General features: G+C 40.8%; 1 pseudogene; it reads left to right on the plus strand.

The window, feature by feature from the left end:
* The first annotated feature begins 3,548 nt into the window (after positions 1–3,548).
* LOC117417191 (FGGY carbohydrate kinase domain-containing protein-like) overlaps positions 3,549–23,075 on the plus strand; it is a 61,427-nt pseudogene continuing 41,900 nt past the window's right edge.

Below are 23,075 nucleotides of genomic sequence, written 5' to 3' on the forward strand. Positions count from 1 at the left end.
AATGCAAATAATAATACAATACCGTGACATCACTACAATACCGTGACATCACTACAATACCGTGACATCACTACTTTGGACATATGACCAGAATAAAAAAGATTTAAAAATAAATACATGTATTGCTCATGTGGTGAGCGAGTCTTATAGATAATTCACAGGACAGGAGCGAGGGCTGTGAGGAGTAAGCCCTGGGACTTGAAATAGGAATAATGTGCTTGTGACTTTAGGAAGATGGCATGCTTTCCCCAAGGCTGAGAAGCAAGCGTTACTTCCCCCAAGGGGAAAATGAAGAGAAATATAGCGGATACATTTAAGAAGACTAGAAGTCGCCCTGAATAACAAGGAACGTCTACGCTTCGGGAGATCGGCACGGCCAGACCTCCGAGACAGAGCCATGCGGGTGTCAGGAATTCTAAAAGAGGAAAGGAAATGAACATGCAAAGAAGGGGCCAGTGTGGAACACTGGCATAGATGAAAGCCAGTGGTTAGTAAAGAATACAGGGTTTCCCCCTGGCTCAGGGAGAGCCGCCCTCTCAGAGGAGAGACCGAACCGATCTGCCTCCAAGGCTGGGGCATGTATGCTGCCCCCAGGGGGAATCTGCAATGACAGAGAGATTGTTAAGATAAATTTGGCCAGGGGGTCCCTTCTGGCTCTCAGAGACCCTTCCTTTCTGAGGTTGACGCCAGCTTGCCTGGGCCTAAGGTTTGGAAGAGAGGAGGAGGAAGGTGGAAAACTCAGAAAGCAAGACAGAGAATGAGTGTTCGACCCAGGGCTTAAATAGAGAGGTTAATTGATAGATTGGCTGGATGAATTAGGAAGGAGCCCCTGCCCCTCCCAAACCATACTCAATGGTTAAAAATAAAAGGATGAGGGAAGACAATCCTATCTTCAGACACAGCTCGTGCTTAATCAGTGACAATCCATTTCTCAGGGGAAGACCAGAAAAATAAATCAACCACAAGAGCTGCCTTCAAACTGGCAGCACCTTCTGACTGCACAGCGGAGACAGTGCGTGTGTGTCTGGAGCGGTGCACACAAGCTGTCTGCTCTCCAAGGCAGGGTAATTAAAACCTGGCTCATTTAAATGGCTTGCCAGAGCAGGTCAAGCGAATTCACTTTTTAATTTTACCTTCAGGAGGCATTTTCTGAAAGCATCAAATAAGTAAATCTATTAAAAGATCAAGGTTATCCAGATATTGTCCTTACGTAAACCGACTGGTATAGGTGGATACTGTGAGAGCAAAAGTGTTGCTTGTAATGAGCATCCCCTCAACCTTTTGACAAATACTGCTGGCAAAACTTTCTACTGTATACAGCAGTGTGCACATGTATTAGAACACCCCATTGCTTCTGTAGTTCAGCAGTGTGTACATGTATTAGAACACCCCATTGCTTCTGTAGTTCAGCAGTGTGCACATGTATTAGAACACCCCATTGCTTCTGTAGTTCAGCAGGGTGCACATGTATTAGAACACCCCATTGCTTCTGTAGTTCAGCAGTGTGTACATGTATTAGAACACCCCATTGCTTCTGTAGTTCAGCAGTGTGTACATGTATTAGAACACCCCATTGCTTCTGTAGTTCAGCAGTGTGTACATGTATTAGAACATCCCATTGCTTCTGTAGTTCAGCTGGGTGCACATGTATTAGAACACCCCATTGCTTCTGTAGTTCAGCAGTGTGCACATGTATTAGAACACCCCATTGCTTCTGTAGTTCAGCAGGGTGCACATGTATTAGAGCACCCCATTGCTTCTGTAGTTCAGCAGTGTGTACATGTATTAGAACATCCCATTGCTTCTTTTGTTTTGATTTGTTTTGTTTTGCATATGAAATCAAACCACTGGAAGTGAAAATCTTGGAAAATTGTCAAAATAGGCATATTTGTGCTTGTCTAATTTAATTGACGACTTTAATAGGTCACACATGCAATTATTTAAAATAGTAAGAGAAAAGAAACACACAGCCACATATGGTAAAATGCATGGGATTTTTTAGAAGTTGTTTAAGATGCCTAATTAACGCTCAAAGTGGTCTAACATTTTCACATGAGTGCCTATTGTTTCTATATCACTGATTACTGACCGACAATTGAATCTCTCACACCTTGAGGTTTTCATGCAAGTAGGCATATAAAGGGTATCAATGACAAATCTTGAGGTGTTCTAATAAAGCTGCACACTGTTGTATGTGTGATCGTGCACGATGCACAACTCACTGGTACAAGGTGTCAATCCATGCTGCTGTACATCAAAATGAAAATTGGATTCAATAAATATATGAAAATAGAAATTTGTGGCTGGGAATTTTATTTTTAATTAGCTTGCAGACAGGCAGCTGGGATCTGAAATCCAATTATCCTGACAGCCGTTTAATGTTGCCCTTTGCAACCCACTTCCCAAGGACACTGACATGGCACCGCTGTAGGAATTCTTTGCTAATTTGTTAAAGTGGTTACAGCTAGCAAAACAGTTCCATAAACCGGCGCTTGCATTCGCTTTGTAGGTCTCAAGTGTGCAGTTTTGAAAGAGACACATGTATTTTCATTTCTAAACATGATATCTGGTACTACAGTACATTGAAGAGCCTTGTTTTCCATTATTCTTTCACTTCTATGACCATTTCATATCTATCTATCTATCTATCTATCTATCTATCTATCTATCTATCTATCTATTTCAGAGATGAGTTAAAGAGAGGTCAGGTACAATCTTTTTATGGAAAAATGTAAAACCGTTATAACCCATAACACAACATTGTTACTTCCCATTTCTGCAGTACTCCTTGATGTATGTTTGCTTCAGCTCCGGGCTCCAGGCTCTGGGTCATGAACTAAAACGCTCCACATTTAAAAACCCTATTTGCATTCTTTGCACTAACATACAAATCAGTTGCCTTTCAAGTCAGCATTAACCTCATGTCACAGCTTGTCTTTATAGCTTTTAAGTAGTTTGAAGTAGTCTAATTGCTGAGGTGGTTATGCTGTGGTTTCACATTTAACATATAATGAAGACTAATAGGAGGCCGGTTGGGTGCATACTCCATACCAACATGCTTAGTGGTTATTACAATAGACAGACAAGGGTATATCACATAAAGAGGTACACTGTCACAGTGATACCTGAGGAGTTTGTGAAAGTGTAAAGAATATTCTCCTAGCAGCTTATCAGTTAATAATAGTGACAGATAAGACCTGTGCTTACCTCTCGACTACAGCGCTTGCTCTTACGTTGACGTTTGCCTTTGAACCCATTTTTCAGCCTTTCCATTCAGTTCAATGGGCTGAGATGTCAATTCATTACAAAGGGAATCTGTTATCAGCTACTTGAGCTGCACCAACAAGGAGAAGCAGCAGTACTTGTGTACCGCCCCTTCATGGCTCATGATTCAATGGCACGCCCTGCCTTGTCTTCTATATATATATATATATATATATATATATATATATATATATATATATATATATATATATATATATATAAGGAAGATGCAACTATATAATATATATAGTTGCATCTTCCTGTTGCAAGTCACTTTAGTCAAGATGGGCAAGATGGCAAAGGTTAATAATTGCTTCTATATCGATGACTTGTGCAAATTACTGATGGAACACTATCAAAGTGATGCCTTTCATGAAGGGTTCCTCCTCCCCTAACTTCCCTGAAGGCACATAGATACCTCCAGAGTCATTTATCAAAAACAGTGACCAAAACCCTCACCCAGTCTGTGGCAACATCAAAAAGTCAGCTTTCAAAGACTCTTTTAAAGACATCCAGCTCTTCCTTTTTCTTTAGTTTTTGGAATAAAAGCCAGTAGCAGTTGAAACCTCCTCCAGCCTTGTTTTCCTAGACAGAGAGCCTTACTTGCATAACCAGGCATCTAGCCAAATATAACAATAAATTTGCTTACCCTAAAAATATTGGAACTTGCAAAAGTGCTTACTGATGAAAAAATAAAAGCAAACCCAAAAATAAAACACACACACACGATTTCCCACCACAAAGAAGAAGGAAAAAAAGAACCTTACCGCCACAGTGATTGGAAACATTCAGAAAGGGGGAAGATAAGATTTTTTTATTATTTTAAAATTTCAAACGAAGGATGCGTTTTGGTACCAGCAGCAACCAGGCAATTGAATATGATGTTAGTAGTAGGACATCTGTGTTGAATACTTGGCTTCAAATCCCAGAAAAGCCCCTCGTCTGCTTTAAGGGATGTGCGTCAGGGTGGATGGACGGGACGTCCAAACTGTTCCCTTGCGGTTGACGAGTTGGAAGCAGTAGAATCAATGAAATACGTGATGCAGACAGGCTGTTTCTGGCTCTGTGAGTCGTGCTGGATGTATAGGGGGCAGGAAAACGAGTTCACAGTGAGCTGCCAGATATCTGCAGATTTGATTAGAAACCGTAAATGCGCACTTACGGTACTGTATGACTTTTCAAGCAAACGCATGCGTATTAACCACCGCAACACAGCAAGCGCAACAGCGGATTTAGTAACACGAACGATTCTTAGGCAAACGTTTCGGCTGCAAGTCTTTCTCAACGTCTTCTTGAGAAATTGTAATTGTGTTTTATTATAATAAAGATGAGCTTTTGACCTATGATTCATATGATTTTAACCTCCCATTATTGATATGGTGGCTAAGCATGGAGGGATATTTGAACTGCATCGTTCTCTGGCTGATCTAATTGTCAGGTCACAGAATTAGGTTACATGTATTTCGTAATTAGTTCAAAGCTGCGCATTTACTTACATAAATAATCAGAGGTTTGAAACCACGCCATACACCGGTGTCAAGGTGTCAACATAACATTACAGTGTTGGTATAGGCTGGCTCCAGTTTTACATAAAATGTGATTATGCCATTTACATTGTACTGATTTCAACCAAGAAAAACACACCCTTTATTAAACAAAACAAGAGACTCATTTAGTTTTCAGTCCTTTGAGGGTTTAAATCTAAAGAAGGTAAAAGGTGTCTGCATATGGACCAAGTGTACTCCACGCCTTATATAGAAATTGCTAGAACGAGGATCAAGATGTTTTATTTTTTATTGCTTAATTATTTTAAATTAAAAACGTAATGTCTTTACATATAGAGGTAAAAAAAAGAAGATTTCGCTTTTAAAAAAGTAAGTATAGCTACACAGTGTTTCACTGCGCACAATCGTACAGACTGGCACGTTGCGGAGTCCTCGGTGCTGGTGTTAATTCTGACCCTCTGAGCGTTCCGTATTGTGACAAAGTGCTCCCTTGTTGGTAGCATTGTTTAGCTTTTAGATTGCTGGACCCGGTTTCTATTACCATAGTGTATTATTAAGTTCACCTGGTACGGCATATTTTAAAAGAAATGCATTATTGCCCACGCTTGTCAAGACTGCATACACTGAATTATAAATATCAGTCAACAAATATACAGTGCGGTAAGAAGACGTTTCTGCAGGCCAGAAAGTACTGTAAAAAAGTACACTAAACATATTTTTAGTTTGTGTGACTATTCCTTTTTTTAATCTTAGAAAACCACAATTCTTTGTCGCCTTTCACCACTAGCAATGTACAGTTTTATTTTCACATGCACGGTTGAATTGAAGCTACAGCAGCTGCTATACATTGTTACATGCAGGGGCGCAGCGCAGGTGATGCCGGGATATGTAGTTTATTGCTTTTGGATCCGATTGCCTCTCCCACTGTGAGGGGAGAACACACGTTCATTCTCAAAACCAAAGTAAACTATCAGTATTTCATGAAGCTCGTTTAATAAATAAATGTGTAAGATGCTTGTGTTTAGTCAGAAATGAAGTAAAACACCTATATGTCTGTACAGATCTAATTTTTCAAAGTTTTGAAATGCTTTTGTTCTTTTTCTTTTGTGATCATTTACAGTATTCCTAAATATCTATCGATTAATCTATTTTATTTTGTGCGGCCCGACTAGGATTGAATGAATTTAATTGTACTTTTGCCTGTCTTTCCATCTATCTATCTGTCATTTTAATAAACCTCTATTAGTGAATATATATATATATATATATATATATATATATATATATATATATATATATATATATATATATATATTATATATTAGAATTTGACAGTGTCCAATAGCTAAGGGGGAAAGAAAGTTGAATTACAAAACACGAACAGAAGGAAAGCGAAACTTTGAAACATTTGAAAATGCAATTGAAAACAGCAAAGCCACTGTTTATTGGTTTATAACCGCGATACAGCTCAGGCATTACATTCTTGGTAGTTGGCCTTGTCTGTAAGGTACTGTAGCACCTTGCTCTGACCTTCTTGTCAAGGTCGACTGCCCGACAAGAAATGCCCCAGATTTCCAAATTGTCGTACGTTAAGCACCTGCTGTGCTTGTTTAGTCTAGTTTTGTAACTTTAACATTGCGTCTTCTTTTTGTATGGAACAGTATGCCAATGGTGAACCCCATACCACTGTCCTGGAGTCCCCTTTACTTGCTGACCTCATCACCTGAGGAGACACCCCAGCAGGATTAATATAGAGTTAAAGGACGGCACTATTTGAGTCTGGCTGTGTTTATTGTAGATCGTATAAATAGACCCCAGTGTTTATCATAGACAGTAACACAGTATCACTGTTCAAACTGATCTTTTCAAATCAGTTCCTTTAACGTTTATTTTATGTACACCGGTTTCCATTGAAGGGTCATTGTTTTTTAAATTAAATAACTTTTTCAACAGTTGGACCTTTAAGCACTTGACCTTGGTGCATTTAAAGATAAATTGTGGTAAAAAACAAACAAACAAGAAAAAAACCCTCCTGTCTGCACATAATGTTGATCATATTGCAGTCAGGATAACTAACCAGTCAGGGATAAACAATCCTTAACCACACTGAAACTGTATTTGATGAAAAAGAGGCATAGCTGTTGAAGAGAGACAATTCAGACTGTTTTGAACTGCTTCCACTTGTGTTGTTTATAGCTACTTCCCCAGAGAATATGCAAACTCTGCAGAATGGTTATCAAACAGCCTTTAAAAACTTTTCTTGTTTTATTCATCACAGAGTTAAACATGTATCTTTCAAAGGCTTTTTAATTACGGCACCACTGTCTGTATAGTGGTGCTAAGGAAGTACCCGATGAAAAAAATAATTTGAACTGTATTCCTGTTTATGTGTAGTAATCCAGTGTATTCTGTTCAATCCCACTGAATTCAACAGCCTTAATCAAACACATGTGCATGTAAAATGTTTTACCAATAACTCCACGGGAAGCGCTGTCCTGTCTGATATCTGAGACTGCATTTCATAGTGCTGTGCCTGTGTCTTGCAGAGGGTGACACAAGGAGTAGACCCCAGCCGGATTCGAGGGATTGGTTTTGATGCCACTTGTTCCCTCGTGGTTCTCGATAAGAGTTTCCAGCCGCTGCCAGTGAACAGCAATGGTATGTGGAGATTGAGATTGAGATTTGAGACTTCACCGTACAAAGATATAGTCCCTGATAAGGTTCCTATGAGAATTTAAGGAGCCCTAAAGAGCAGCTTGGTTTGGGTATTAATACCCCAGTAATCTTCACTAATGTATTCTCCTTCTCATTTAAATGTATGTAAGAAATACCACATTGAACAACATCTGGTATCTCTTATATCTGTTGGGGGAAGAGCATGGCTTGATAATGGTTACACTCTGGTGTACCAGCTGTACTTACAGATAAGCCACGTTAGAGAGCTCTTAGAGGCCATAGAGGTGCATTCATTTCCAGCTTTAACCCATTAAGTGCCACTGTCCTCATTTCAGGACAGGCTGCTTTGTAAAAAATTTTGGAGCATTGTTAAATGGCATCTACCTGTTATTTAAATGTTCTCTTTAACTATATTGTTATGATAACTTGCTCTAATTTTGTTCACCGCAAAAGTTAAGTATAAATGTAACTGTTAATTCTGCAAATACAGCTCTTCGGATGCTTTTAGAACACCTTAAAGTAAAACAAGAAACTGAAGCCTAAAACTGACACATTTCTTGTTGTTTTCCTCCCCACAGTGATTATAAAGCTCACTTTTCTATGTGTTGAGGTTTACAAATGTGTTGGTTATGACAGTAAGGGTTACACAGTGGAGCTGGGATGTTTTGGTGTTGGTTATGACAGGTGGGTATTTGGTATTTGAAACTGGGGACACCCCCCAATTTTTCATGGGGGACCCCCACCCGGTCCTCTTAGTTTTAACATAAAAACAGGCAAACACTTGTGGAGTTTTGATGAATAATGTGCAGGATAAAGAAGAATGGTTTGCAGTGTTGATAAGAATGATGACTGTCCAGTTTTTTTTATTAAACTCAAGTGCTTTAATCGTGGGCAGGGACCCCTTGTAAACGAGAAGCTTTGACTCAGCAGCTACATCCTGCTCCAATATTGTCAATTGAACACATTCTTCTATAGTATAATTAAAGGTTGTTTCATTTAGAAAGTGCTGTAAAGTTCCAGGTGTTGCTCACTTTACTGAAAGTGATTTGGATACAGTAAACTCTAATGGGAAAGCGGTCTAATTTATTAGAAGAATGATAAGTTCACCTTTGCTAGTTTGCTCTTCCTTTTGCAACGTAACAAACACACAAAGCATAGTAAGTTTCTGTTTATCTGCACTGCTGTGGGAAACCCTTGAGTGATTCAGTATCTGTTGTGGTTGAGCCTTTCACAGGGTCCTGGGCTCAGTGAGTGTGTTGTGAGTCAGAGGGACACAAGCAGAGGTCAATAATGTTAAGCAAAAATACAAACAAAATGCTAAGGAAAATGGTAATCAAAAATATGGTTGTGAATAATAAATAATAAGGATTTCTAGAAATGAAAATACGTTATAATTCAATAAAATAACTGAACTCTTATTGTGGGATCATTAACTAATCAGCTATTCGTTCATCTTCACTGTATTTAAAAATAAAAATAAAAAAAACACACTTTTGCCAGTTCAAATCCACAGCCTCCACACCACTTGGTCAGTGCCAAGCAGAGTTGCTCTGACTCAGGACTGGAAAATGGGCGTAATCTGGCAGTGGGTATAGTAGGAAAATTGAAAAGCTTTCTGAAGGGAAAGCAGGTATTCTCCTTCTTCTGACTCACAGAGAGCAGATTGCAACAAGCCAGTGTTGGCGATTTTCCAGGGTTTTATTAGTTTTGTGTTTGCATTGATTTTTTTGATGGGTGCTTAACAGCGGCACCCCGTCGCAGTGGGTTTGGAAGGAGAGGGGCGCAGCTGGCTTGGCCTGTGCTGTGTTTGAAAGGCTATGGGGTAGTGCACTCCCTTGAAGGGCTCTAGGGTAGTGCACTCCCTTGAAGGGCTATGCAGGGTGTAGTTAGCAGAGCTGCCCTAACCTGAAACACAACCTGGGGCAAAACCATTAAAAAAAAGCAGGTGCATTTTTTCTGTAGTCCCAGGCACATCTTATCAGTGCATACAGATTATTATTATTATTATTTATTTCTTAGCAGATGCCCTTATCCAGGGTGACTTACAGTTGTTACAAGATATTACATTATTTCACATTATACAGATATCACATTATTATTTATTTATTTTTTTTTACATACAATTACCCATTATACAGTTGGGTTTTTACTGGAGCAATTTAGGTAAAGCACCTTGCTCAAGGGTACTGCAGCAGTGTCCTCTATCTGGGATTGAACCCACGACCCTCCAGTCAACAGTCCAGAGCCCTAACCACTACTCCACACTTATCCGGAGTGAAAACTTTTAAGAAAAGTTATGATCAGGTGAGGGGTACAATGCACTCATGTTGTATAGTATTATACTCTTATCTACTCTTATATAATATTATACTCTGGTGTTTCCATTAGGGTAGAATTCCAGAGATGCATGTTATACAATGCATGTAACTGCAGACTGCTCAGTCATTGCGTTATACACACGGAGCAGTGTTGTATTCTGGGTGTTTCTGATGTTATTGCACTGCTTAAAGGTGTAGTAACCAACCTTTCATTTCTTGCCTCTCGTTAGCATAACCACATTTTCACAAGTGTAAAAAAAAAATAAAGTGTGTTAAACCGAAAGAGAAATAATAGTGGTGGACTACCGTCTAGTTTGGGAGAAGGGGTTTCTGCTGTGAATCTGATGGTTTCCTAACCCAGTCGGTCATGTGTCCTTTCAGGTGAGAAGGACAGGAACGTTATCCTGTGGATGGATCACCTGGCGTTTGGTCAGGCGGAGCGGATCAACCGGACGAGGCACAGGGTCCTGCAGTATGTAGGTGGGGTGATGTCTCCCGAAATGCAGCCACCCAAGTTAATGTGGTTAAAAGAAGTATGTCCCTATTTTGAAAAACCTTCCTTGTGACAGTACAGTGAGGCCGGCACTCACTGTGGGCAGCAGTGTGGAGTAGTGGTTAGGGCTCTGGACTCTTGACAGGAGGGTTGTCGGTTCAATCCCAGGTGGCAGACACTGCTGCTGTACCCTTGAGCAAGGTACTTTCCCTAGATTGCTCCAGTAAAAACCCAACTGTATAAATGGGTAATTGTATGTAAAAATAATGTGATATCTTGTAACAAGTCGCCCTGGATAAGGGCGTCTGCTAAGAAATAAATAATAATAACACAATCACAAACACACAGTACAGTGAGGCCGGCACTCACACAATCACAAACAGACTGCCTGTGTCCATCTTTTCCCTTATAAATCTTTACCATAGTAAAAGCATAGGAAAGGTAATAAAGCAGGGTAAAAAATAGGTGAGCATTGTAAAGCCCAGAGAGGTATGGTAAAGAATATTAATAAACATGGCAGACCAGGGTAAACTATGGTAAATGCAGAGTATAACCATGGAAAAGCATGGTCAAAACTGCAAATATACTTTTACTGTATAAGGGCCTTTGTCACAAAGCCAGAGTGATTTCACAGCTGCCCGGCCCGTATCTATTTAAATACTGATGAGACCAGATTCGTACAGCCAGCATGTCTGTCAGGTGCAGTTCTAGTTTCACACTCACGAAACATTTGCAATCTCAAGAGCTTTGTGTTTTCTTATGTGTTGTCTTCACTCTGAAGCCGTTATGAAAATGATTATGTGGCAGCTCATCTAGTTCATGTAGGAGACTTTCAACATTACAGGTGTGAAGTTTGCAAAAAAATGTGTGGTACACATACTGCTGCTAGGAATTTCTGTGATGTGGAGTTTTGTTAAGATTGTCAGATAAAATGTGTGCTTTACTGGCATTTAAGATTAAACTCTGACTTAAAACTTCACTTCCGTTCCCTCCCCTTGACGTTGCGTGGTGTGGTATTGAGGGAACGTAAGGGAGTGGTTTTAGGACCAATTGGGAAATGTTATACAAGTAAGCTTATTCTTATTACATGTCTGTGCCGTGTAAGACGAGGAATAGTAATAAATAAAACATGAATGTGTCATTATGGTGGGAGTTCTGATTGAGGGTCAGGACCCTGTAAGCTTCTTGCCTTATTATTAGTATTTTCTTTATCAACTGTTTATCAATTTCCCTTGATAATCAGGTCGTCTGAAGATTAACAGACAGCCTCTGTTTCCTCTGTCAAACAGACGCCTCTTTTCAGCCATTGGATCTAAGCGACGGATTTTACTAATTTGAAATTGAAATTTACTTGGTAACAAGTCAAGAAACATTCCGTATTTCACTATGATAGTTCTGTCAAGAAACATTCCGTATTTCACTATGATAGTTCTGTCAAGAAACATTCCGTATTTCACTATGATAGTTCTGTCAAGAAACATTCCGTTTTTCACTATGATAGCTCTGTCAAGAAACATTCCGTATTTCACTATGATAGTTCTGTCAAGAAACATTCTGTATTTCACTATGATAGCTCTGTTGTTTTTTTTAAAGACGCCACAGGACGTATTAAGGCTCATTCTTTTCCCCCTCTTGATCCCAGACTATCACAGTGATGAAAAGCTCTTGTAATGTTTTACAAAAAAAATGAAGTAAGGGGGCTGTGATGAGAGGCAACCCCTGCAAGGCCAAGGCGGCACAGAAGCGCACATAAAGTTCAGACTCAAATACTGCTTGTGTGTATTTGTCTAGTGAGGCCCCCTTCTTTCACTACACCCCCCCTTGGTGAGTTTTGTTTGGCCATGTGCTATTGCGGGGCTACATTTTAAAGCATTAAAATAAATACTGTTTTTATTTATTGCCTTTTTATGCAATAGAAGTGAACAGAATACATTTTAAAACAATTAGAGGGAGTATGGAATCTGCATGGTTTTCTGGACACTTGAACATAAAATGCCCTAAACAGGGATGAGGAGAATGCTGGCTGCAATATACCTGCTGCAGGTAACAAAGACGATGAAGAACACAAACAAGCCAATTAAGAGGCATACCCAGAATCCCTTTTCTTAGGGTGTGTTGACCTACTTTGCAAATAAAAGCTAGTGCACAAATAGCCTATGAGGAATGCTAGGCACTTGAGACCACATTCAGATATTTAGTGCCTATGTAGTGTGTTTTCTTCGTCAGCAGTCTTTATGCAGCATAAACACAGAAATTATATTTAAGTCATTCTAAATATAGATATTATATCAATCATACTGCATGCCGAGTCTTTTGCCTTATAGCTTTGTGTGCTGTGAAGAAACAAATCCACACACACCAGTACTTTCAGGCACACTGCTATCAGTCAAGGGACCAATACAGTGTGCTCTTAATGTTGGGGTGGCCTTCATATTGAAAGTCTATTAACATTGAAGTCAGTAGAATTGGGACTGTTAAAATATGGCCTTAATGCAGGATGACCTCTTTACTGAGGTGGCTTTTTAAGCACGGTTTCACTGCATATTAAAATGTCATGGTGGCGTCTGTGCAATACAATACAGTACAGATTTAAAGCCTTCAGTGCAGGTCATCATAAGGCACTGTCTGCTAACCCTGCCCCTGTTAGAAATTCTATTCTAACAATGAGCAATGAAGAGTTGCATGTGTTGGTTCAATTTTTTTTTTTTTAAAACCTGACCAAACTGTGTTCCAATCCAGCTCAACAGCAAGTTTCTGGAATTTTCACCACGGATTACTGACAAAAATAGTATGACCTTATTTGACTCTATAATCAGACCATGCCCACAGTAAATGACCCCTTCACCAACTGAGAAAGCCTCTTCCCATATCAAGCCCTAGTTTTGTCAGTCAGATTTCAGCAACGTCCTGTGTCTGGTCGCTCAGTCTTGCTCTCTTCCTTCCTGTGTTTGCTCCTGTCTCCTGCTCGTCTTTTCTGTGATGCGATGTCTAACCCCCTTCCATTTACAGAACGGCCCGACAGGACCCCCTTGCAGCACGGCTGTTTGGTTAAGCTGAGCTCTGTTAATAAATCAAGGCTTTTAATAACACTGCAGTTTATTTGCGGTGTCCACTCTGGCTGTTAACATATAGTAAATCTTTTTACAAAACCTTTGCCATTTTGCACCTTGAAAAAAAAAAAATCCAGTTTCAGGATGCATTTATAAAGTGTTTTATAAACGTGTTATTAACATTTTTGAAGATAATAACATTACAAGTATAAAGCAATGTCTAATACAGTGTGTATGTGTGTGTATATATATATATATATATATATCTCTCCATCATGGGAAATGTCAATCATTTCTTTCCAATTACCTGATACTGAAATCCTGTCAATGCTTCTCCCCAGAACCTGCACGAGTCCTGCTGGGAAAAAGCCGGCCACTTCTTAGATCTCCCTGACTTCCTGTCCTGGAAAGCTACAGGTTCCCTTACAAGGTAGGGGCTTGGGACTTTCGTCCTGTGCTTGTGTAATGTTTTGTGTTGGTTCTGTTACAATCAGCTAGCTGTGACCCTCTCTTCTATTGAGTGGGACCTACTTTATTATTTTATTTCTTAGCAGACGCTCTTATCCAGGGCGACTTACAATTGTTACAAGATATCACATTATTTTTACATACAATTACATTGTTTTTTACAAATTATTTTTACATACAATTACCCATTTATACAGTTGGGTTTTTACTGGAGCAATCTAGGTAAAGTACCTTGCTCAAGGGTACAGCAGCAGTGTCGCCCACCTGGGATTGAACCCACAACCCTCCGGTCAAGAGTCCAGAGCCCTAACCACTACACCACACTGCTGCTCCTTCCAGCTACATGAAACACTGGTCTGCAGGATCTCTTGGGAGCAGAATCCAAGCTACGTGCATGGCTGTAGGAATCTACTGTATAGGACGTGATATACATGGCTTATTTACTTTGAGACAGCCCAGAGCATTTCTTCAGGACATCAAAACATTCAAGTAAAGGTTCTGCCCTCGAAATCTGAATTCGTTGGGGCTACAGACAAGTGAACATGCTGATGTCTATGAAACAGATGCTGGGCAGCGCCACAAGGGGAGGTTGGCTTTGACTGGGGTACCCTGGGAATTGCAGTGTGTCTTTTCCCAGCTAATGCATTTCAAATAAATTAGCAAATGAAATCAAATTGTTATACCAAATCCATTGGTGTGCTTATGTCTTTAATGGCAGTGCTCTGTTCGGCCCCGATAGAGTTAACGCTTTCTGGTGTGTGTGCTGTTTGTAGCTGTTCCGATGCTATAGTACGCTGTGGGACACAGCCGGATCACGTCTGCAAAGTGCATGAGGGGATGAGTGGGAGAGCGGGAGGGAGGGAGGGAGGGTGAGGGAGACGCTGCAAATGTAGTATTGGCAGCCTGCCACTAAAAGCCCTGGATGGTGAGCCAAGTATGAAGTCATCTATAACTTAAGGAGACGCATTAATCCTTGACAATATGTCTTAATTTGACAAAGCAAAGACCCCTTGATAAGAAGGGATGAAACCGCTGTCAGGCAGGGGTGCCTGCGGGTTCAAGTTGGGAGCTGGGTGCCGGCTGATATGAAAGAGGCCCTGTGTGTTGGCCTGTCAGTGAGGCTCGATAAGCCTCATTGTTTTAAGCCAGTTGTTGTTCATCCAAACACGGCTCCATGGATTCAGATAGGCTGGTTCCCACAGAAGAGGAGTTCAGATGATATCCTATTGGTCGTTGAATAGAGCACAGCAAACCGGAGTGAGCGCGATATGGGAAAAATAGCTCATTCTGAATGTCTGCATAACCAGACTTGTGTGTTTCCATGTAACATGCAGGTTTCAAAAAACAGGAGCCAGTATCAAAGGGCAGAGCATATTTGAGAAAATGTCCCCACAAAGATAATAACTCCTGAAAAAATGACGTTGTGGGGACATCCCTGCTTTGTAAAACACCTTTTTAAATCGGCCCTGTGTGGAGTTTTGTCTGAATGAAGTTATAAATAGTAAATAAAAATATAGTGAGTGTTAATTAAAAGTCCCCACAAATATAGGAATGCAAACGTGTGTGTGTGTGTGTGTGTTTGTTTGTGTGTGTGTGTGTCTCAGTGTCAGTGTGTGTGTGTGTGTGTGTGTCTCAGTGTCAGTGTGTGTGTGTGTGTCTCAGTGTCAGTGTGGGTGTGGGTGTCTCAGTGTCAGTGTGGGTGTGTCTCAGTGTGTGTGTGTGTTTCTCAGTGTCAGTGTGTGTATCTCAGTGTCAGTGTGTGTGTGTGTGTGTCTCAGTGTCAGTGTGTGTGTGTGTGTCTCAGTGTCAGTGTGGGTGTGTCTCAGTATCAGTGTGTGTGTGTGTGTGTCTCAGTGTCAGTGTGTGTGTGTGTGTCTCAGTGTCAGTGTGGGTGTGTCTCAGTATCAGTGTGTGTGTGTGTGTCTCAGTGTGTGTGTGTGTCTCAGTGTGTGTGTGTGTCTCAGTGTCAGTGTCAGTGTGTGTGTGTGTGTGTGTGTGTGTGTGTGTGTCTCAGTGTGTGTGTGTGTGTGTGTGTGTGTGTTGCAGATGTGGGGTGCTGAGATGCAGAGTGTCAGAATCGATGCCTGGGAAGCATGCTGCTTGTGATGGAGGATAGAGACCATCTGCTCTCCTTCTCATCGTTACAGTCTGAAGGCATTTCGAAGAGGTTGACTTGAGCAGTTTTCAAAGAGCTCATTGAGAAACAGCAGTCTTCCTGAATTAGAGCTGGTGCTTGAGCAGTCCTGGTCCGAGCTTTCAAATCTCTAAGCAGATAGGGCTTTGGTATTCAATTCCAGGCATCTCTGTGTTGCCAAAGGCGTATCATATGAGTTAACACAATATTTAACACTTTCTGTTTTGTGAATAGTGTCGTAGAACAGGGAAATTGCATTGATCATACAGGTGTTGTATATTTTGGTTAAAGTGACCTACAGTATTCTATATAAGTTTATTTACTGTTGGTTTGTTTTGTTTTGGATTATATCTAACAATAGTATGATTTAGTGCCTAACCTTGAACTCACCAAATTCTTGAAATTCCCTATACATTCCCTAGACTTTAAGTCAGTCCTCCCATGCACTTCACTTCATCAGGCGCTAAAAGAAATGTTTGCCTCTTTGGGGGCAGTGAGGTGGATTATGTTATGCCTAATAGGCATTCTGAAGAATCACCTCATTTTTCTTGTTGAAATGTCGACAGAGGTGGTATGGCTGTGTTATATGTGTGGACCTCCTTAACAGACCCCTCCCCTTCCTCTGTCAGTCCTGGCTGGGGGAGCGGGGCAGCTTGCTGTGTAATATGAGAAGCAGACACTGTTTTCTATTTCAGGAGAGTGAGCTCAGGGAGAGGCTGTGTTTCTCTTGGCTGCTCTGGACTCTCTCCCAGGGATTCTGCTTTGTTTAAATTATTAATGATGAGAATCAGCAGCAGTGTGGAGTAGTGGTTAGGGCTCTGGAATCGTGACCAGAGTGTTGTGGGTTCAATCCCAGGTGGGGGACAGTGCTGCTGTACCCTTGAGCAAGGTGCTTTACCTAGATTGCTCCAGTAAAAACCCAACTTTATAAATGGGTAATTGTATGTAAAAAATAATGTAATTGTATGTAAAAATAATGTGATATCTTGTAACAATTGTAAGTGGCCCTGGATAAGGGCGTCTGCTAAAATAATAATAATCAGCGAATAATATCCGGTCACTAGTTTTCATAATAAAGCTGAAATATAGGTGAGATAAAGCATTGCTATAGTTTCAGAGGCCAACTTGTTTAAATTACGAGTCATTATTAATCAGCAGAGCCAGTGTGTTGTTGCCTGTTTTAGTTATTCTTTTAGTAGTAGCTGTTGCTTATGGTTAACTAGCGTCATTTCCAAGCCAACCCTAGCTGCTTTTATACCCTGCCTCACCTCCCCATTCCGTGTTGGTATCAGTATTGGTATCTCAGCGCGCTGTGTCCTACCAGTCAGTTTTCTTAATCAGTGTGCTTGTGTTCGGCACTAACCGACTGGCACACAACCTTCCCTTTTCTTACCGCAAGCCTCGTCTGGAGGGAGGACGGAAAGCTTTAGAAATTGCAGGGTTACAGCAGAAACCGAGCCATGAAGTTAATATAATGCTTTAAAGAGTTGAACGCTGGCTGTCTGTTCAGTGTTGTTTGCAGTGGAGCGTGTATCTCAAGGGTACCATCCTGTTTTGCACACTGGGTATTTTTAAGTCTACCACAAAATTGATAATTTTCTTTCAACCTATTTTTGAGTGTTCGCTAAGGCTCTGTAGGTAATGCACACGCACAAACGCACACACCCACCCACCCACACACACACACACACACACACACACACACACACCCACACACACGCACAAACGCACCCACCCACACACACACGCACACACACACGCACAAACGCACCCACCCACACACACACGCACACACGCACAAACACACACACACACACACACATGCACAAACGCACCCTCCCACACACACACACACACACACACACACACACACACACACACACACACACACACACACACACAGACAAACAGGGCTATGGTCCCAGTTGTTAAGTGAGAGTAATATCAGAGGTGTCTGCTGGTAACTCACAGGAGTACATGCCCAGTAGGTCCAGTTAAATTCCTACTAGAAACTTCAGCACCACCACCTCATACAGATAGAGGGGCAATGTGTTTATGAGGCGGGGCCTGATTGAAGTCTTGAAAGGGCAGCACTTCTTTACACAAGGAGTGGTGAGGGTCTGGAATGGCTTAACTAGCTATGTTGTTGTTGCTGAATCATTGAGATCCTTTAAGACCCGATTCTGAAGTTTTGAGATCAACCAGCTAACTGTAATGGCTCCATGGGTGGTATGTAGGTATGTAATATAACTAGCAGCTGGATAATGGCTATAGTTATGTTTTGTGATAGCCTGTTCCAGAACTCTGTTTTTAAACTTTTAATAGTAGTTAAGTAGACATTTTCTAGCATTTTTTGGCATAAATATCACATACATCTTTGTTTATAGGAAACTAAAGTTCAACATCTGCTGACTGTTACGGCGTTAGCCCTAAAACTAAGCAGAATACTGATTCGCCTGGAAATATTTTAATCTAATAAGCTTCTTAGAAGAAGGGATTCCAAAACAGCATTGCTGACAGCACTGGCACACAACATACCAATTAATCAGGACAGTATGTTCTGTGGCGTGGGTGGTGCAGGCGGTTTGCTCTCCGAGAAAGGCATGTACTGTATGCTGTACCTCTAGGGCCTGGATCTGAATCTAGCCCAGACCAAAGACTGCACAGAGTTCTTTCAATTTATAATATATACCTTATTTGAATCATTCGTTTTTGATTTTAATCAGAGGTGCTACAGTAGTTTGGAGATGGCCGCACAGGCTTGGGCATTGGCCAGATACCGTGTCAGCCACTCTGATCAAGCGGCTTCAATCCAAAAGTTCAAGTCGTAACTTTTCATTTCTTAAATATGTTATTGGTCACTGGGGCTCTGCACTAAGCTCTTTAGGTTAACCTTCATTCCCATTAACGAGTGGATTCTATTGCAAATCTCTTGTTCTCAGGTTTGTCTTCATTTTTTTTTTTAATCTTGAAATTGCAACATTAAGACGGCATCTCATTTTTAAGAGCGTCCTGGCAAGACTGCAACAGCAAGTTTCAGCATGAAAAATCTTAAAAGCGCAAACAATCCAGCCCACATCATAAAACATAGTCATGAACTAAAATATCATTGCATATCATTTTTGACAGCTCTGTTATTATTGCGTATACTTTAGTACCTTTTAACCTGAATTTATTAGGGTTCGAACTGCAACAATGTGAAACATCTCTTTGCATCAACATTGTTAAAACAAATTATCCCAGCAGCTCCAAAAACATAAGCACACCTGCCTTTTGTTAATATATTTGTCTTTAATTACTGCAATCATCAAGACTTTGCATTGATGCATGGCCGGTTCTTGAAACTAAAGAAGAAATCTATTTTCCACTTCTTTTGACCCTGCTTTTGGAACTTACTAATTGACTTAAAGAGTGGAAAAAAATGGCAATAAAATGTCGAAACCTCAAACAAGCTGAATAAAATATCAAAGGTTATCCTTTTTTGCAGCTTTATTAAATTACATCCCCATAATCAAGCACCTCTGCAGGCACGAAGCATGTAACATTAGGAATGCTTCATGTTTTATAGTTGAGTTACCTGTGAGGGCATAGAAGCAACGGAGGATAAAGGAGAGAACTAGATGTGTTTGTGAAACAAGGGTGGAGGGATATGGAACTGACCCAAAATGGGAGAGTCTTGTTGGGCCGAAGAGATTTGTCTTTTGGCCCTACATTTGTAGTCTTACATCACAGGCTTAATATATTTACACATTTCAGTATGTTTAACATGCCTTTGTCAAGGGAAAGTGTGTTTGAAAACAAACAGTGTGCCCCATTTTATTATTATTTATCATCTTATTGTTTGCTGCGCAGATGCAAAGCCGCCGCTATTATTTGTTATTTTGTATTTTTGATTTATTAAAACCTCGTGAGGATGTGTGACTGATCAGCTACTGTTTATTTAACTAGCTGACAGTCACACATCCTTATTAAACTCATGCAGACTATGGCCGAGGGGTAATAGGATAATTAATTAATAGCTAGTTAACCCCTCGGCCAGAATATAAAAGCCTGCAGCTGTCTGCGCTCAAGGGGAGGGTGTTCGAGAGTGGAGAACGAGTGAGGAGTTAGGAGGTAAAAATAAGTAAAATATAAACAACTGTTAAGCGTGCTGGTTTTTACACCAGCGCGATACTTATTTGTTTATTTCTGCGTCTTTTTGTTTTGTAGTATTTTGTTTTGTTTTGTTTAAACTGTTTGTTTTATTATTTAATAAAACACTAAGCGCCGTTGCGCTCCAGTTTTGCACCGCCATTCCTTGTTTTGGTTTTGTGTTCCTGGTCCGTTATGTCACCACACCTGCGCACGACAACCCCCCCCAAAACACTTCACTGCATTAGAAGAAAGGTCAAAAAGGCTTCTGAGAAATATGCAGAGATGTTCCCTGTCTTGTAGACTGAGCCGTTTCTTTCGTTTCTTTGAGCTACCCCTGTAGAAACACACAATGCTTTCAGTTACCTAAACAAGTAGAGGTAAGCATGTGAAATGAGGCAAGCTTGCTTTTCACAGCACAGAATGCCACGCTGCAAAAAAAAACGGTTGCAGTATTTGTTTCCAAGCCTCGGTGGCGTCACATGTTTTTTTGTTGCATTTTGTAGAAACTCTCTATTTCTCTGGTTGTACAAGTTTTCATGTGTCAGATGTGGGTTTGAGTGATACAGACTGTCACTTCTGGGCTCTCTTCCAATACAGCAAGACAGGAACGATCCCATGCCAGAAGAATCAGATGGAGATCGAACATAGTTGATTTGATTGAAATAAGGGTGACCTAACCACCAGGTTCAAACAAGATTGTATACTGTGCAATCAATACAGTTTGAAGGACCATACTGTATAGAACTAATAGCTCATGGTACCTATCTGAATATTTTTTGGTGCCACAGCATACACTACCCAAGTGTTTGGACACATCATGTCCCATTACTCACTGGATATTTTGGCTGCCTTGTTTCAGTATAGACAGAGTAATGTTGGGACAGGCAAAGTACAGAAACAAGTTCAAAGCTGTTTATTTTTTTATCAAGGGAATCAAGCCTCACCCAGTTGCTGTTTTTTGTTTAAATAGTCGGGAGTTGCGTGGGGTGCAGGAACCTGACTAAAAGTGTTCTCTATTTTTGTTACTGTCTGGGTTCTCCTTGCACTGACGTCTGTCAAAACTGTGTCTCTCCTCATTCCAGACTGTAGCCCGTTAGAAGCAGATAATTGGAAACATTTGACTGTGGATTTCTGTTTGGAATAATTCAGATTCCCCTGTATAGGAATGAATGGAGAAGGAGGGGCAACCCGCGAGTCAGAGGGAAGCATTTAAACCCCAAAAGTCCCACCCTCCACCACTGACTGATTTTAAACAGACCATTGCATACTTTTTAAATGTTCAGACAAAAATGTGTATGTATTTATTTATTTTATTTATTTCCTTCAATCGAAATGATGCAGGTGACGGTGGGAGAGCTGCTGGGCTTTCGTGACACTCTGATCAGCGTTAGGGTTAAAGCAGTGCTTGAATTCCCCAGTCCCATGCATGATCAGCGTTAGGGTTAAAGCAGTGCTTGAATTCCCCAGTCCCATGCATGATCAGCGTTAGGGTTAAAGCAGAGCTTGAATTCCCCAGCTCCATGCAGACTACACTCTCTCATCTACTGTGCCTGTGCAGTGGGGAGTGCAGTGGGGGGAGCAGCTCCTAGTATCTGGAAGGAGTGAGCTTCACACAACACTCACACTCTGCTCCACTATCTGGTCTGGGAGCTGTGGATGCTGAATCACAGAGGCTGGGATACGTGCCTGCTAGCCTGCACCGGCACACGTTACTCGTGACCTTTTCCATCGATCGGGCTGAATTTCACTCCCGGCTGGATCCATAGCCTCCTCCCACAGGACCCATATCGTGGTATTCAGCCCTAATGCACCACAGAGAAAACAAGTACTTAACTGTCACTGGCACAGCTGAAAGCAGAGAGGGAAAATTCCTAAACTGAACAGGGAGAAAGAAAAAAATAGATTTGGGTTAGGCCGTAAAAAACAAGATTTCTAAGGTTCTTTTAAACCTGTTTTGTTATGGCGTGTAACAAAACAACACCTAAACTAAACACTAAACCCTTCCTTGACTATTTGTGACATTTCCAATCGTTCTCTCTCAGTTCTTAAGCTCCAGTACTGAGTTCACACAGCGGCTGAATGCACATACAGTGCTTGCTGCCTGCATGCTGTGTTAGATCTCCTTTTTCCCAAAAGTCTTGTGATGCTGTGATCTTTCAACTCATCAGCTCTATGACATACTGGATTGTTTGTGTTGTTTTCATTCTTCTACGTTCCAGGCGGTCATAGCATAAATAAGTGTTCCCTAGCCTGGCTGTTGAACTGTGGTTTCATTTTAGTTGGCCAGCTTTGGACGGGAATCCCTGTTATAAATATCTAAACTGCAGCCAGTATATGATGACCAGTGAGCTAATTATAAGCCTTCACGATGAAGGCACCAGCCGAAAGATTTGTCTGCTTGACTTAAGTTTCTTGTAAGTTTAAGTTTAGTGGGATATGCCTTCAGCCTTCACCTGAGGGTTATGTTAGTAGGCAGCCATTGCTTATTGCCAGTGTTGTCATATTGACCTGGGAATGTCTGTGAGGGACTGTGGGAGTCGAGTGTCTGAGACGCGGGCCGATCCAGTAGCATACCCCGTCCTGTAAACAAGGTCCGACCGCAGAACTGCGGCTGACTGATGGAAACAAATCAGAGCCTCCACAAGACTTCAACGCTCTGTGATTTCTCCCTCCTGAAATGTTTAACTTAAAAAAGAAAAAAAAAAATAGAAAGTCTGAGAGAGAGGGGAAAAAAAAAGAAAATCACCCAGAACTATAAACATTCAATCCCAGTTCTGAAACTGCAGAAACGCCCCTCAAATACACAGATGCTGCGGTGTAATCAGAAGAAGCATTAGCTAAAGCGTTTAAACTACAAATGATTATATACAAACTCTACAGCATAGGCACACCTCACACAAAAGTCAGCTTGCTTATTACTTTGTTTATTTATTGGGTCCTCAAAAAAAAAAAAAAAACCCTTCCTAACTTATTACGTGATACATTTCAATGTTATGTAATCTACACTTTCTTAAAAATATTTAAATATGTAAT

This window comes from Acipenser ruthenus, chromosome 12 (genome assembly GCF_902713425.1).
Source record: "Acipenser ruthenus chromosome 12, fAciRut3.2 maternal haplotype, whole genome shotgun sequence".
NCBI lineage: Eukaryota > Metazoa > Chordata > Actinopteri > Acipenseriformes > Acipenseridae > Acipenser > Acipenser ruthenus.